The sequence below is a fragment of the Brachyistius frenatus genome, unplaced genomic scaffold, assembly GCF_029030835.1.
Source record: "Brachyistius frenatus isolate BFR_SWC_R1_liver_20210118 unplaced genomic scaffold, ASM2903083v1 Contig_8, whole genome shotgun sequence".
Lineage (NCBI taxonomy): Eukaryota > Metazoa > Chordata > Actinopteri > Embiotocidae > Brachyistius > Brachyistius frenatus.
Genome location: NW_027210607.1, coordinates 8,049,401 through 8,066,047, shown reverse-complemented (window position 1 = coordinate 8,066,047; position 16,647 = coordinate 8,049,401). Strand labels below are relative to the sequence as shown.

Sequence of the window (16,647 nt, the reverse complement as noted above, 5' to 3'; positions counted from 1 at the left end):
CAATTCAGTCGGAGGGACAAAACAACAGATTTATCACCATGCCAAGGACTTTTCCTTGTTTCTTTCCTCCCCCCTCTGCTTATTTTTCTTCCTCTGTTTTTCTAAATTCTTGTAGCATTATTTTACCCTGGGTTCCCTTCCCCTCAGCCAGCTTGAGATCCTTGAACTCTCTGGACTCGCAGCAGTCTGAATTCGCACTCCAGTGAGACAGTGCCAGGCAGTACCCAGGGGTTAATGCGCTGTGATGGCTCTGGGTGCATGGCATCGGTATGGCTGAGTGAACATCACGTTAAAGCACAGTGATGCTAAACTCTTCCTCCCCGATACGCGGGCCACAGATTGGCCTTCTCGCATGAGAACACAAAGGAGGATACAATCATGAGTAAACAATGCAAAAGACAGGCGGTGAGATGGGCTGTTATTGTTTTGGTGCTCAGAATCACCTTCGAGCCCCGCGACTGTAATACCTGAGCAAAGTGAGCTCATTTCTTCTTCAAGGGTAGTGAAGAGATAGAGAGTGGCTGGACGGTGAAACATCAGAGGGTGGTGGGTGTCGGCTGGCAGGAACGCTCCAGCAACAGAACTCTCCGTTTGATCCCTGTGGCTCAGCTCCATCTGGCTTTACGCTGACCACGTTAGTGGACAACTGCCACTGCCTCATGGCAACGCAACACTGGCTCATGTATGGTAGTAGAGGCTTATCCTTTAGTGAATCAGCTCGGTCTTATTAGACACATTGCGCGTTAGCGTAACCGGCATCCCCTGCCAGGAGGGTGTTAGCTGTTTAGCTCCACGTACTCTACAGCAGATGAGGGTTATTTAAGAGCCAAAACAGCACATGTGGTCGAGTCACCGTGTTTCACATCAGCGCAGCTCAGACTGGTCACCTTTTGGATTTCTTTACTAACTGCTTTTTCAGACAGAGTTATTAGATAGCAGAGCATTAAACAGTATTAATGCCCGCTGTTATTGGTCAAAAGGGACATCTGTAGGATGAACTCAGCGATATCAATCTAAACGTTGTCACCATCAACAACTGGTCATATCAAGAAGAGTAAGGTTATATAGCAACACAACTCTTGAGTGGACTAAAGTAAGCCAGGGTTCTTTTTTTTATGTTTAAATTACACAAGAGTTTTCATATTTCTTCAAAAGGTACATACTGCTGAAATAACTCACTACTCATTATATAGTGCACTATATAGGGAGTAGTAAATGAGTGAATGATTTCAGACACAGCCATTTTAATATATCCTGTACAAATATAGCGGCTAATTAGTTGCGCGGTCGATTAAGCGCTTTTCAATGTTTCCCATTCACTCACCCACCGATGGGAACTGAGCTGCCATGCAAGGTGTTCGCCCGCCATCAGAAGCATCTTGGGGTTCAGCATCTTGCCCGAGGACACTTCAGAATGTGGATAATCTCACAATTAGCCGACTACCCACTCTTACCATCTGAGCCACAGCCACCCAACAGTGGTTATACACTGGATTGGGTCTTTGTGTAAGGTGTCCTTTCATATAACATAATTGACCACTTCCCAGCCCTTTTCTGTGTCCACGGCATACTCTAAATTTTGTTAACATTATTCTTACCTAACTCACAGCTCCTTTATTACACTATGCATATATAAATATAAATGCAGCAAACTTCTCACCTGAGTTTTGAGTGGATTTGAAGACGACCGTATGTCATCACACCTTCATTCCTGAACAAAAGTTAGGCAGCTGCGAAGGCTGTTAAGCGATCTTCTATGCTGGGGGTATTTGCAACCTCCTGCATCCGCCCTGTTACAAACGGTGACGTGCCACGCTGATAGCCTTAATGAGCAGCGCCGTGTGCTCCCAGCCATCCCATAATGAAATTTGCTCAAGGCGGAACAGACCGGAGAGGCTTGGCAGAACATTGAGGCATATGGCAGAAACAGCCGTGATTTCCATGGCAGGTGGCTGAATACTGCGGATAGGTAAAAGGTTCAGTCACCCAGAGCTATATGGCCCTGATGGAGGGAGCCGGAGAAAGAAGCTGCAGTAAGTAGCACAAGGCCTGATCTTTTCACAGCTGTTTCTGCCAGAAAGCTGACTTCCCTGTATATTTATGCCATTGTGATACAGCAGAGCAGGTTGAATTGTATATACTTATCTTCTTTTTCATTTATAAGAGAATACATTTACCAGACTTAATACTTGCAATGCTACGTGTGGACCACAGTGACTGTGTTTTATGTGGAGTGGGGGAGTAACACAATTTAAAAAGGGGGACTAAAATGATTAACAGTCTACACTGTCCCATGCCCCTCTTTGTCTCATATGTATTTCTTAAAGAAGCGTAGATAAGAACATGCAAGCTGGGGCCCTTGTTAGCTCTGTTTCACCCGTCTCTGGAGCACACTTCAGAAGAAGACAAAAAATGCTACGCTGTTCTTTTAGTTAATTTGTAAATTTCCAAGCTTTCATTGTGCAGTGCTGCAGAAATGGAGTCCTTCCCTCATGAGGAGCATCAGTCGAGGCATGCGATCACACACACAAATGTGCACATTTCTTTATTTTATTTTTTTTTCGTTTTGTAGAGTGTGTATTTCGCAATACTGTATGCATGTCAGCTTTTGTATATTTATTTGTTACAGCAGAAGGAATGAAATGGAATTAGGCTATGTATGTACGAAGTCATTTCTTTGTCTTTAAACTGTGCAAACAAGGAAATCCCATTAAGTCCTGAGTCTGTTCCAGGATAACACTGCATTAGTACAAAGCAGACAAGTAAACAGTAAATACAAATGCACCGACTGGAGACTGAGTATTCCTGTGACTTAGAGCAAATAACAGTTTTTGGTTTGGATCAACCAAAAACTTTTGAAGCTCACCCACCACCCTCCCCCCTTCCCACAATGACTGACATGCACAAACTATTTGTACTGCTTAAAAGGAACCACAATACCAACAATACAAATTATGGAAATGCTTCTAAATCTCACCCACAAATGAAAATCGGAGTTATGCAAACCATTCTTTGGGGAGTTAAATAGCTAAACCAAAGTCTTTTAATGAATGGATTCAACATTAACATTTTCTTTACATAAGCAGGAAAAAAGATTTTCTTCAGAAAAAACATGACAGCTCTAAAATCCTTCAATATATTTCTTCATTATAGTTCTCATTACAATACAGATATTCAATTGAGGAATCCCACGATATACTTCAATTAATCCTTTTATATGATGAATTCGATAAGTTATTGATGAGTTATTTAAACAGTCTTATTGGACTTTTGAGCTTTTAAGATTTTTTATTTTTCTGTGAAGAGTATCAAAGAAATTACTTATCAATGTAAGATCATACTATTTATAATGATATTAGTAATTACTATGTTGGCGTACAAGCACTGTACTAGCAAATACTGTTATAATAAAAGGAAACAAGACCGAAGCAAGATAATCATAGACAGTAAAAGAGATAGAACAAGAACCCTCTGATAGGGTTATTTAACATCTTGAAATGATTGGCAGTGCATTACAGGCTGATTTGGACTTTAGGAGATTGCAGTATGCAGTTGAGGGTCTTACACAGACAGCAGTTGCAAAAATCAAGTGAGGTACGGGCACAGCAAATGATGTTGAGATACACGAAAGGAGTTATCTGGGAAAGATTAAACAAACAGATACAACTACAAACTAATTGAGCCCAGGGGATGGAATAAATTGAACTGGAACATCATATCTGTGTAGGATGAGTCACTTTGATGGATGTGAACCCCCACTGATCCATTCATCGGACTGACGGGACTGACAGCTACCAGAGAAAAGAGCTGTAACACAGTCAATACCTCTTAGGGTGTTGCTGCATTGTGACGCCTGCTCTCGCCCGATCACATGCATTTATTCCTGTATGACGCGGCTGTTGCAGAATGTAAAACAGAAACGGCTATGCAGGCGCGAGCCACCGAGCAGATCTATTTGTCACCACTTCGAAAGGCTCGGGGCAAAATGCAGGATCATCTTTTTTCTATCCCTTTTTCTTTGGTGTTTTTTTTTACTCCTGATAGAGGCTGATCTTTATCAAGCTCCCGTAGCCTTGACTCCTGTCACCGTAACTGGCTACACACTCCTTCATCACTCAGGCCTGTTGACAGCAGAGTGGCAGCTGGACAACCCATTATAAAATGACCTTGGTCTGGTGTCAGCGGGACCATAGTGCCGCTGAAACACTAACACCCCAAAGTGAGTAATTTTCCCGCCATAGGTCAGCATCTTTGTCGGTGGACAATCTATCCCCGTAGATAAAGGCGGGGAGGGGGCACTGCCACGAGCAGTCGCCGATGTGATGGAGAGGGGAAGGAGTGGTGGCCACAGAAAACAGCCCTCTGTGAGCCAACCTGAGCGCCGTCAATGTAATTAGAGCAATGGACTGATCTGATTAAGGAGGACTTTAAAACTGAGGAATAGATTAACAATAGTGCAATTGCATTTTGCTCTGCAATCCCTAGCAGGGCTGTTTAATTAGTCTATATATTTATTTATCCTCTTACCAGACTGGATTTCATTAAAGCCTCGAGAGTGCTATTTGTTTAGAAGCCCAGCACTAAAAATGGACCATAATTCCTATCACCTGTTAAGTGAAAACAATGTAGCCTTTCTTTTTTGTGCAACTTTAGCGAGCCTTTGAAGTGAAGTGGTGTGGTGACAGCATGAATGCTTCTTGTCTAATGTCAGGCTTTCTCCATTTTTTTTTATTTGTTTTTTATTTGTTTTTTACCTGCAATTCTTCTCCTCTGGCATGGAGTGTTTGGCTCAGTACAAATACTTGTGCCTCTGGTTCTCTACCACTAAGCATCCCTCAGTGTGATCTTACTTGTAGCTGGGAGGCTTTAAGCGGGACACAAAGAGGAATCTATTGTCTTTGTCTTGCTCAAATAGCCTTCGGTACAGTGCTGGCACTGGAACAGGCAACTTGGGAGAGAAAAGGCACTGGATGGGCCGATGCCAAAAGCATACAGTAGGTCCTGGGGAAATTCCTCAGTGTATGTCTCAATGCAAATAGAATCACATAGAAAGCAAAAGTCTATGAATAATCTGCAGGATACATTTAGGACAGTTGTAACCCTGCTAGAAAGGAAATAGTTGAGCTGTTTTATCAGCGAGTTCACGTGACCACATTAGATAACAAAAAATAAACTGAAATCGCTGCAAGTACAGCAGCGGAAGTTGGAAGCTGCCATTCTTTAACCAAGAACAAAACTGCACGCTTGTGTTGGTGACCTTGCCCAGCAGCTCGACGAGGTGATGCTGGGATTCTGTCAAGCTTCACCGTCCTGCAGCGATTTGTTCACTGGAGCACATTTTTAAACAGACAGTGATGCTGCTCGCTGGGTGCTGTGCTGTGGACTTTCACCACAGGGGAGTTCACACACATGGGTTATTAGCAAACCTCTGTTGAGTGACCATTAAAAATCGGAACACAAAGCGCAATTAAAAAACACCCAAAACAAACAAACAAACAAACAAATAAAAAAGCTGTGTACAACACCTGACTGCAGGGGCTCCCTGGTCCCTTTTCTTGTGTGGAGTGAAACGAAGTGGAGGTGATGTGCCCAGAAGATTTGGTTTAGATTCAGGATACATTTATCTCAAGTTCACCTCAGTGCACCTGAAAGGACTGGTCGTGACAGACAGGCCACTTCGCCAGTGTCAGACTATGAAAGGCATGAATGAACAATCTGATCTCATCGTGTTGACTTTGGAACCGAAAGAACAAAAGTATATACCGTGTGCCACTGGAAGACATGATGCTGGGAAGTTGCTGCCACAGAGACACAAAAGGAAAATACAATTTCTTCAGACATTGACTCTTATTTATTTTAGTTTGTCAGTAAAAATAAGAATAAACTTCACATTTATTTCAAAGTAAAATTATCACCCAAACTGTCAAATCCCAAAGATATTTACCTATTATACGGTTTTGGGATCAAATCTGTTGTGTTCAACTTACTTTTCACTTTTTAAATAATAATTAATGTGATTTGATAAATAATGTAAATAAATAACAATGAATTCTGAAGTGGTTTGTGATAAGTGCTACTGTATTTAGACCTCTCCGGTCAAGCTCTTGTCTTGTAGGAAATTAAGGTTATATCGTTGACTTCCCAAATGATATGGTTCAATTATTTTTGTCAGCACGTGAAACACACCAGTAAGTGTTTCTGCCAGGGCTGATAAAGTAGTTTAACTTTTATGGGGGTCTAAGTGTGACTGACGTACGATGCAGTGGGAAATGTTTGGTATCACTCACTTTTGAATTTGGAGCAGAGCACATGCACCAGAGTTAAAAAAAAAAAATAAAAAATAATAATAATAATATTAGTTGTAAACATTTGACTCATTATATATTCCAGAAAATAACCTGTGAATAACTAATTGTGTGGAATAGTGAATACTATTGTCTAAACCCAGCATTCACATCATTAGCCCATAATAAAAACATTAGCATTCACAGGCTTTCCACTGTGTTAAAATACCCGGTGAATCAAGCTGCACAAAAACAATTAGAGTCTCCAAATGACAGATAATGACGGTGCATGTGTGATAAATGGTCTGTCCAAGGACATACTGAATCTTTGTAGTTTAATACTTAAGTTGATGTGTGCATTGTCTGGGCAGTGAGGGATGAGCACTGAGGATAAGGATAAGAAAGTGTTTTTGCTGATGTGTCTGGGTGTCTGCTTGCTATCAAGGATTCATGGCGTGTCAGACAGAGAGTGGATCTCAGCGGTGAGAGCTGGGAAGACAAGAGCAGGTCTGTACAGAAATCATCCGGAGACACACTGGCGATGTAATTAGCACATGAATTATTTCTGTGCAATGACATGCTTCAGCGCCTCTTGACTTTACTCTTGTCTGAGGAATGTATCCATGTATATGGCCTAAATTAGACATCTGCCAAATGCCAGTCTTTTACAGTCAGACATTTCTTCCTTTGCTCCAGTAATCAAAAGTGGACTGTAACCCCAGCCGCTCCCTCACAGTGTGCACTTTTTGGTCTTTGCTGGCAACCTTGACAAGGTTACATCCAAATTGAGCAGCTTGTTAAGGTGCATATGGCAAAGATTTATTGCCGCTAGCACATTTCAAATATGGGCCATTCCGACAGGGAGCTGCTATCAAATGTTACTACACACCTGTCCATGCAGTTCATTGGTTTTGCTAGTAAATAATCACCCAGATATTATCACCAGGCATGATAAATTACCGCTGATGCATTAATTACATAGGAGGAAAAAAAATGGCCATAGTATCCTGGCCTTGAAATATATGTGTAGTTAAATGAAGTGCTAACTGTACGTTAATATCAAAATGCTTCTCTTTTGATGAGGATATTGATCCTCCCATCTCTCCAAGGCTTACATTATTATCCTCTGGATTTACACTGTAGAAATGGATTGGGCTTTACAGATTAGTATTCAGCATGCTGCACTCCTTCTTCACTGTAATGCTGTTGTGATTCTGTAATGGGCCGAGACCAAATGAGAGCCTTGCAGCTGGAAGTGTGCTGTTTAGTATGTGTGCTCATCGAGTGTTTGTTTGGCCTGAGTGCATGGGTATTCACATTGCATTGGCCTGTCTGTGAGTGTTTGTGTTTCTTCTTCACATATTTTAATATCCTGTTCGATCCAGTCGCCCATTGTTGGGTGTTGCTATTTCTAAACTTGAAGAAATGGATCACCTTAGACACCCTTTCCTTTTTCAGTGCATCAGTGATAAAAAAAAAAAGACAAGAAAGAGGCACCTCTGTATCGTGAAAAGATTGACTATCTTGTCTCTTGCCAGCACCATTAAGTCCTCAAGATGCTGCTTTTGGGGAAGTTATTTGTTAAACCCCTCTCCACATAAATGTTCTTGTTTGTGGGGGAGATGTGCACCAAAACATCTAGTTTAATGGTCCAGCTGCCAACTATAAATATCTATCCAAATATATCTCAGACGTATATTTGATCTTGAGGGTCTCCTGTATCTTCAAATACGAAGCCTTCTCCACTTTTCTCGCAAACCCTGTTGGAGCTCTTCGAGCCTTTTCAGCAGAGTATTAAAAGACTATTCAATTACATATCACCGGATATCTTGTGTTTTTTTTTCAGAAATCTGAGATTTTAATTCTGTGATTTATGTGGATACAGCTTGTTCTACATGTGATTTCAATGCAGGCACATGTCTTAAAGGTATCACCAGAGAAAGAATGAGGTGTTCTTGGTCAGTTTTAAATAAAATTAAATATTTTATTTGACTCTTTCTGACTTTCTGCTTCGAGGAAATTGCAATTTGTGATGTGGGAGTTGCAGGAGTCAGTATTGTTATTAGAATTTATGTTTGTTTCCGTGCCTGCTCGAATGTGTGCACAGGTGAATGCATCATCAAAGTTGCGATGCCAAGCTGTGGATGAGGTGTCTCCGTGTTCTCGTGGGAGCTGATCCCAGAGGAGGGTTGCGCCTACATGAGACACTGCCAGTTAGAGAGAACAGACATGGACTGTGTGTGATCTGGCTGACACACACTAAAGTGACTGCCTGAGTCTTTGTTAGTTTTACATTTTATTATATTTTACCAGCTGCTTTCCAACGCTTAAAATCCACCAATTGCAAATTTTTCTATCCCCAAAATTATAGTATACAACAGCAATAAGTCACTTTCCCTTTTAAATGCAATGTGCTTCACATTATCATGCTTTATCATAGAGGCATGTAAATGAGATGAGATAGTGGCTATAAATAACAGGATGTAGCTTTGACCTTCATTTTAGCTTCATGCCAGCAGTCACTGTAAGCACAGCTCTGCTTTCTGTAAAGAACACCCTTGTATGCTAATATTTAGCTTTGAGCTTCCCTGCTTGCCAAAACTGCAGCAGCAATTTAGTAATCACAACAAAAGTTAATTTATATATTTATTTAAGATAAAAATGATTCAGAGAGATGTGAGCTTTGTATAACAATGTTAGGTTATAAGTATATTGTATGTAGTTATATGTTGGAAGGTATAAATGCTGCCCAATATACAAACCACTATAATAGAAAATGCAAGGACATACTAAGGCCCTGTAGCTTAATTCAGTTTCTTGCTAGATGTAGAGTCATAACAAAAACCAAGACGAGGTCAAAACCTTGTATATGGCTTGGACATCTATTAAAGTCTAGAGGATTTTTGATATGAAAAGAGGGCATTTAATTTGAAATGTACAGGAAATTCTGACATTTTGAAAACCAACGTTGACTTTGTCAATCAGTCACATGGCATCCGGCCGACCACTAGATCACACTGTTTGTGACAGTCAGAGAGATGGCTCTGTTGTTATGGCCCAGCCAAAAAGATAAACAGAAACAAAGAAACAAAATAACTACAAAGTGTTAAAAAAATATATATATTATATTAAAGTCAAGGAATATATTATTGGCTTGATGCAAAGCCATTACATTTTGATCTGCTCTCAGAACATGTTAAGGAGCTGACATTTTAACTCCTGGCCGCCAGGGGGAGACGTTTCTGAGTTGCTTTACACCTGTGCGTTCTGGACTTTTAGAGGAATAATTCAATTTTGGCATCAGGGAGTTGATGTTTAGGGCCATGGATAGATGCATTAAGGTCCCCGTGAAGCTCTGATAATGCATACATGTTTACAGCCCATTTACACGGCATATTACTGACCAAAGTGTCTGCATATGAGTCCTGCCTGCAATTGCTTACTGACACATTGCCTGGAAGTATCTTTTAATGTGTCACCATTTACTGTGCTCTCAGCATGCTCTCGGCGACCTCACGTCAATGTGTTGGTTGACTTCATGTCTATGAACAACAATAACACAGGACCTGGCAGATTTTGGGCTCCTCGGCTTGTGAGAGGGATAGACGTGAGCCGTGTGGGTGTTCTAATAACAGCTAAAGTTTATGGGATAGAAAGTCAATTCTGAGACTGGAAGTTTCTTTTGTTAATACAGAGTGCTAACATACATTTTTATTTGATAACTTTTAATACAGAGGTCTGCACAGGTTTCTATAAGTTATTATTTGGCTAAAATGCAAATATTTAGCATAGCATAGACAATACATTAATGAAGGAATTAGTTTCATTTGGGGTGTGGGTTCACACATTAAGTTACACAATTTTACAGATTAAAGCAGTGTTTCAGGGGGCTTAGGTGCTGCGGTGGTGGTATGGGGTTGGTGGGCAGATATTTGACTAAAGACTGCATCTTCTTGTAATTTTGAACTATTATCATTACAATATTTATTTAAAAATACACTGCCTGCCATAGAAATAATAAGCACCCAGCACTGGTGAAACAAAGACGGGAAGCTGTAATTGCTTTGGTGCTGTGAAAAAAAGAAAACGCTGTAAAATAGATAATTGTACAATCAAAAACTTTGACATATAGATTCATCAATAATTAATCTATTGTCAGTATTAGAAAAAAAAAAACCCGTATATTTAACCATCAGCCAAGGTAACCAATTGAAATAGACTGAAACACTGATACACTGACTTAGTTTTAATGATAATTCACTTAATAATGATGAATTTAAAACACAATGTCTTTAAAAAAAAAGTCTCAGGAAGGTAAAATTGCTGTATTTAAACAACAAAAATTAAAATGAGAAAGCCTACATGCCCTCCAATATCTCCACATGTTGTAATAAGGGCCTAATTGACACCTGCTTCCATCATTTATGACAAGTGGCAAAGCCAATTATGAGTGTTTCCACAGACTGACACCAGCGAAAGACATTCTCTCTGTGTGTCTCTCTGTCTCTGCAAGACGTCCCTCATGTTGTAAATGTAAATGACACTATACGTTAAGCTAGCACAGTATGTTGTCTGACAGAACTTTGTATGTGTAAGCTCACACACATCCACACATGCTGACTCTGTCAGCTAAATGCCTGCATAGATTTGACTGAGCTAATTGAGGCTTTCTCTCGCATTACTGCTGCTCTGTCAACACGATCGGCAACAGAAACAATCAGCTTCATAGAAAATTAATTTGTATTTCTAACATAAAAACAAACAAACAGCTGGAACTCCTGTGAAGTTTAAACTATCAATGACTTGTGGATGCCTACCTTGCAAGCAGACAGGACTTTGAAATATTTTATTAAGTCTTCTGAATGGTGTGAGAATCATGTAATAAAATATGTTCTCAAAGAATGTCGCACTTCAGAAACTCCTCTCTGTCATAGCCTAAGAGGCTTAGGCCGGCTTCATGACGCTAACTTCCTATCATTTTAATAGGCTGCCAGACACTAACTTCTGTATCATTTTAATAGGCTGCCAATCAAACAAGGAAACAGCTAGTGAATGGGAACAGAGTGAAATCCAGTGGCAGTCACCGAGCCCAGCCACAGATGATTAAACACATTCGTTCTCCGCGTTGCGCGGCTTTGGCGTTCACTTTTATTTGTGGCGCAGCTAGACCTTTAAAGGAAATCTACAGGTGTTACTTTAGAGGTGCACCTTCCTTTTTTTCCCAACACCGTGAACTTGTTTTGAACCTTAGAAAGCTGAGCGTCATAAGATAAGGTTTTTTCCTTCAGCGAGTCACTGACATCTAAAGCGGGGTACTTCTTGTGGCACGAGGAAGTTGATGGTTTGTGAAATCTCTCACAGGAAAACAGTGATATAGAGGTTCATGCTGTAGTCAAAGATAATGCTGGGGACTGTTATGAAGACTGCAATGCTATTGGAGATGGGCAACATAGTTATTGTGTCTGTTTGAGCAATGCCTGTAGTATCACACCCCCTTCTCCAGACCCTTAAAATTTGCCACAGGTCCTGCTTTCTATGTGTCATCTTGTCCTCTGTCTCTGTTGGCTCTGGAGGACAGCCATGTATTTGACATTAATAAGCAGCTGTAGTCTTTGAAGGCATAAAATGGTTCCATCAACTCAAAACAACAAAACATGTTTATACTGATAGTGAATTTCCTGCCATAATTTCCTCACTTTAGTTGCCTTTAGTTAAATTGTTGACTCATTTCTGTTGATGTATTACTCTCAGAACCCGGTCCAAAATGTCACAGGTTGGAATAATGACACTTAAAATCAAAGCTTCCTCCGACATTCATTTCATGGGTATTTTTTTCTTATACCCGCCAAGTCCGTTTCAGACAGTTGTGTCATGATTTGCTGTTGACAGGAAACGTGTTCCCCTGGGTGCAAGCTAATTTAAAAAGCAGCCATAGAGTAGCAGATGCCAGATTAGTGTCAGAGCAAAAGTGACTGATGAGGATCCTCCTGGTCTGATACTTTAGAGGCATTAATGCTGCCTCTGCTCTTTGTTTTTTTTTTTGCAGTGAAGCACACCTACCTGTTTGTGGCAGCATCCATACCTCTCTGACTCTTTGTGACACTAATCTAATTTGAGTGGCGAATAATTGTATTACTTCCATCAGCATGGGTAGTTAGTTCTGCACCACAACCACACATGTGATTTAACCAAAGAGAAAGAGTTTCCTGAATGACACTTACAGTTAGGATGCCGTTGATTACCAATTGTTTACAATGAAGCGGACAGTCTTACATTTGGAAGAGACTACAGGATTCGAAGCACAGTTATGTTTTCCTCGTCTCTTAGGAGCCTAAGAAAAGAAGAGGCATATGCCATTTGAAATATGTTCTACTAATGGTAGATTTTACAATTTGTGAAAGTTGTAGTGTGAAGTGGGTGTCGGTGAAGGCACAGATATTTTCTTGTTGTTCAGAAAGGGGCTGAATGACGCAGAACAGCAGACTGTGACAAGTTTTTACCTGTGTGTCTATTTATGGCCTTTCCCCAGGAGCTACACTTTCACTGTGCTCGTGTCTTTTTTCTCCCCTCTGTTCTCTGAAAACGAGACTAAAGGAGCTGGCTCTCATCCGTGTTCTCATTCAGTGTCATGACTCAAGGGCATTAAGGTGCCGGCAGCATGCTGTTGTTTGATTGACTGTAGACCGTAGGACAGCCCAGAGAGACATCCAGGACACGCCCAAATACCCAGGAGAACACAATGACAAAATAGTCCTCTTCCTCCACATCATTACCTTTTTTTTTTTTCTTTTTTTTTTTGGCTGAAGGAAAATGACACGTCTGAGTGACACATCCGCTGCCAAATATTAACGCTATAAGCTGCTGTGATCCCGGAGACATGAACACAGACAAACATACTGCTTACTAGTTGTATTGTTATGGCTCAGAAATTAAAGACTAAACTAACAAATTCTTCAGGACACTCTTTGCATGTGGCTAATAGTCTAACGAGGTGAATTCAGTCAGAAGACATCATCCCTTTTGAGCATATGTGAAGGGGATATTTGTCAAAGATGTCAAATTTTACTTTCAGAATGTGCTCTCTCCTTGAAAAGGGTGGGGTAAGTTTGATTTAGCAGTCAGTATTTTACATGCTCTTGCTTTATATACGTGTGCGTTGAGCTACATGCCGGCCGAGCTGTCTGCAGCTTGTTCTGGCTGTTGTCTGTTTTTTTCAGTAGAGCGTGCTGCCACTCACTGTCACGTGTGATTTTGCGTTGAACAAATACGATGTTTTACAGTAAACAGGACTTTAAAGCTGACGCCTTGAAGTTTAAGCTGTATTTTTTGATATATTATGTTGTACCTGCTCAGTTTTCAGCTTTCACTTGCCTTCAGCTCGCTCATCACTAGCTTAGGCTGATTATAAACTACCTACTTAAAGTGTTGCACTAGTTTGGTAGAACTTTGAAACAGATTCAACAAACAGAGAAGGAATCTTCTCTCTGGCCAACCAATGAATGCTAGTCTGATACGCACTCTATTTAGTTATCGACAACCTTTTATTTGGCTCTCAAGCTACTAAATGCTCTACTGTGTTTACCAGGCAGTTGCTAAATGTGTCTTTGTACTGTTGGGCAGGATTCAGTTGGACAGTTGGTTTATGATAGCTCTTTGCTGATTATAGCTGCCTCTGTCGCTGGAGATGAAAGCAGTTGATGAAAGCAGTGAGACTGAAATGGTAGATTAAAGTTGAAGGACTTAAAGTCAAATCTATGAACTAAAAGATGCTAAAAAGTGCAGTGGTTCTGTGTAATCCTCCGCTTTGAGTGATAATTCATGGTAAGTAGTTGTGACTTGGAGTGACAACTCTCACAGTACATTTAGAGAGACACAACTTTTTCTGATTAACCAGTAAATATTGGATTTGGATCAGCGGGAGGGACGCTCTGCCTGTGATTTGTTGTTATGTTTTGGAAGGGTTAAGCTTATGGTTAACGTAAAGGTTAGGGATAGTTGACTGATACTAAAACAACCCTCAAAGCAGTATAAACTTTACAACCAATGACAGCAGCATAGAGTTTAGAGGGTGTTTCCACCATTAATGGCCAAATGGAAGCTTTAGTTCAACCTGGGTCAGACACTTGACTAAGATCTTAAATGGTGAAATGGCTCCAAAGGTTACAGCTTGACAAATCAGGCTTTACCAGAGTCAGTATTGGTGTAGAAAAAAATATCTATTGTCTTATTGTACTCCATGAGTTGTGTCTCTGGTCCCGAAGTTTGGACTTTTTAGTTTGGTCCAAAATAGTAAAAGGTGTGAAAGGACCAAAATTGTATCTGACCCAAAGAGGTAGTCTCGGTCCTCATCAAACTAAACCATTGTTCATTTTGTTCGCAGTGTAAAAACAGTTTTTGGATGTTTCAGACTTTCACACCAATTACACAAAGAGTACAGACTCAGCACATCATTACTCATTAAACCACGAAGTAAGAAAAAAAAAAGTAAAAATGAGCCGTGGTAGCACATGGAGGGAGGGGGAGTGTTTAACTGTAATTTGGTCCAATGAAGAAATCAAAACTCAGTTATTACTTATTTTCTGACAATAAGTTCCTGTTGTAATGCCAAAATAATAAATATTATTATATAGTAACAACAAAGTGAATCTGTTTATCCCTTTCACCCCACCCTAATGGAAAATGCTAAAGACTAAATTGACAACATGCCAGCGTCAGATGCACGGCGTATAAAAAGCAATCATTGACAAATATAGGGATGTAAGTAAGTCATGCAAAGTCCTTCACCGCGCTCATAAAATTGCAATGTGAAACGGAAACTAACTAAATCAAATGTATACAATGTCACAAAACCTTTTAGGTTTGAAAATGCCTGTAAGAAAATTCTCCTCCCCAATTCATTCCTATGAGGTCATCTAAATGCTCAAACTGTTCTTCTTCGTTTAGACGTACAAATGTTTACATCAGAGGGAACCAGTTTTCTGTAAATTGTAAATACTGTGGGAGCTATCAACCCCCCCCCCCCCCCCCCACAGGTCCTAAAACTGCCTCTGGGCTGAGCCCCAAATGTTGTAAATTCCTAACAGTGCCTCTGCTGTACACACACAATTCATTCTCCATTGGTTAGGGGAATTAACTGTGACTTCGGGGCACGGCGATGTGTGGAGCGAGAGATGAGAATGACCCCAAACTATTGGCTCTATTTGTTATGTGGTCACTAAGCTTGCGAAGCAGGTATAGGTGGGTTTAGTGAAGAGGGTAGAGTTCTCTCATTTTCACAGAGAGGGGGCTCAGACATACAGGGAATGACCAAAGAGTGGTGAGATTCAGTCAGCTTCAATTACGGCTCCTTGTAGTTTTCCCAGAGGTGCACCATAGTGCCTTTAAGGGGAAATCAATGAGGTGACAAATTGTTGTGGACAGCAACCCCTTTTTATTTCTTTCGTTGTTGTAGCCATGCCTGGATGCTACTTTAAGCATGTATGTGTGGGTGCATTTGTGTGTGTGTGTGTGTGTGTGTGTGTGTGTGTGTGTGTGTGTGTGTGTGTGTGTGTGTGTGTGTGCGTGTGCGTGTGTGTGTGTGTGTGTGTGTGTTTGTTTGTTTGGCAAGCATGTATAAATGTGCAGCCCCATTTATGATAATTGAATGCTTTGGTCCATTTGTGTTTTGGTAGTTGATTTTCTGCTAGTGGCTTTAATGGCTTGTTATCTCTCTAAACCTGTTTTTAAATGCTTTCTAATGGATGTTCACATGCATCAGCCGCTGATGCTCGGCGCTGCTTTGTGTTGTTTTTATCTCACAATGACAGTGTTGAGGTTTTCCTCGATGCTGTTTTTGCTATGTCGAGTCCCTGTCATATCTGAGGATGGCTGATGATTGCCGACTTGCTCAAGTGCATTGAGAACCATATGGGGGTGTTTTGAATGTTGGGAGGAGTCCATATGAAGCTGTCAGGGCACTGCTTTCTGCCTGGATAGTTAAATACTGGAGTTGGAAAAACAGGGAAGATGGGCAATACAATTTCAGGTTCAGGGGAGTCACAAAAAACTGAAAATCATGAATTGCTCTCAATAAACCACAGATGTTGATTTACAAATATTTGTAGACATTGATATTGATTTATTACAAATATATATTAAGTTCAAACTGCAGTATGCAGCTCTAATATGTCACTTTCCAAATGTGCTGGGTCCTTGGAGATATATGTTTAATGTGTGAATGAGATTTAAATTCCACTGTACTCATACATCAGATAATAATTTCTGTCTGATCTTTAAATATTTAACATCCGATTTCATTGAATTATTTTGAAACAAAGGCAGCAGTCGTACCCCCTTATTATTTGTGGTTTTCCATAGAAGACTG

General features: G+C 40.5%; 1 protein-coding gene across 21 annotated transcripts in view; it reads left to right on the top strand.

The window, feature by feature from the left end:
• Positions 1–16,647, top strand: part of LOC138616130 (neurexin-1a) — a 245,559-nt gene that overhangs the window by 68,721 nt on the left and 160,191 nt on the right. The gene's annotated exons all lie outside the window — the stretch shown is intronic.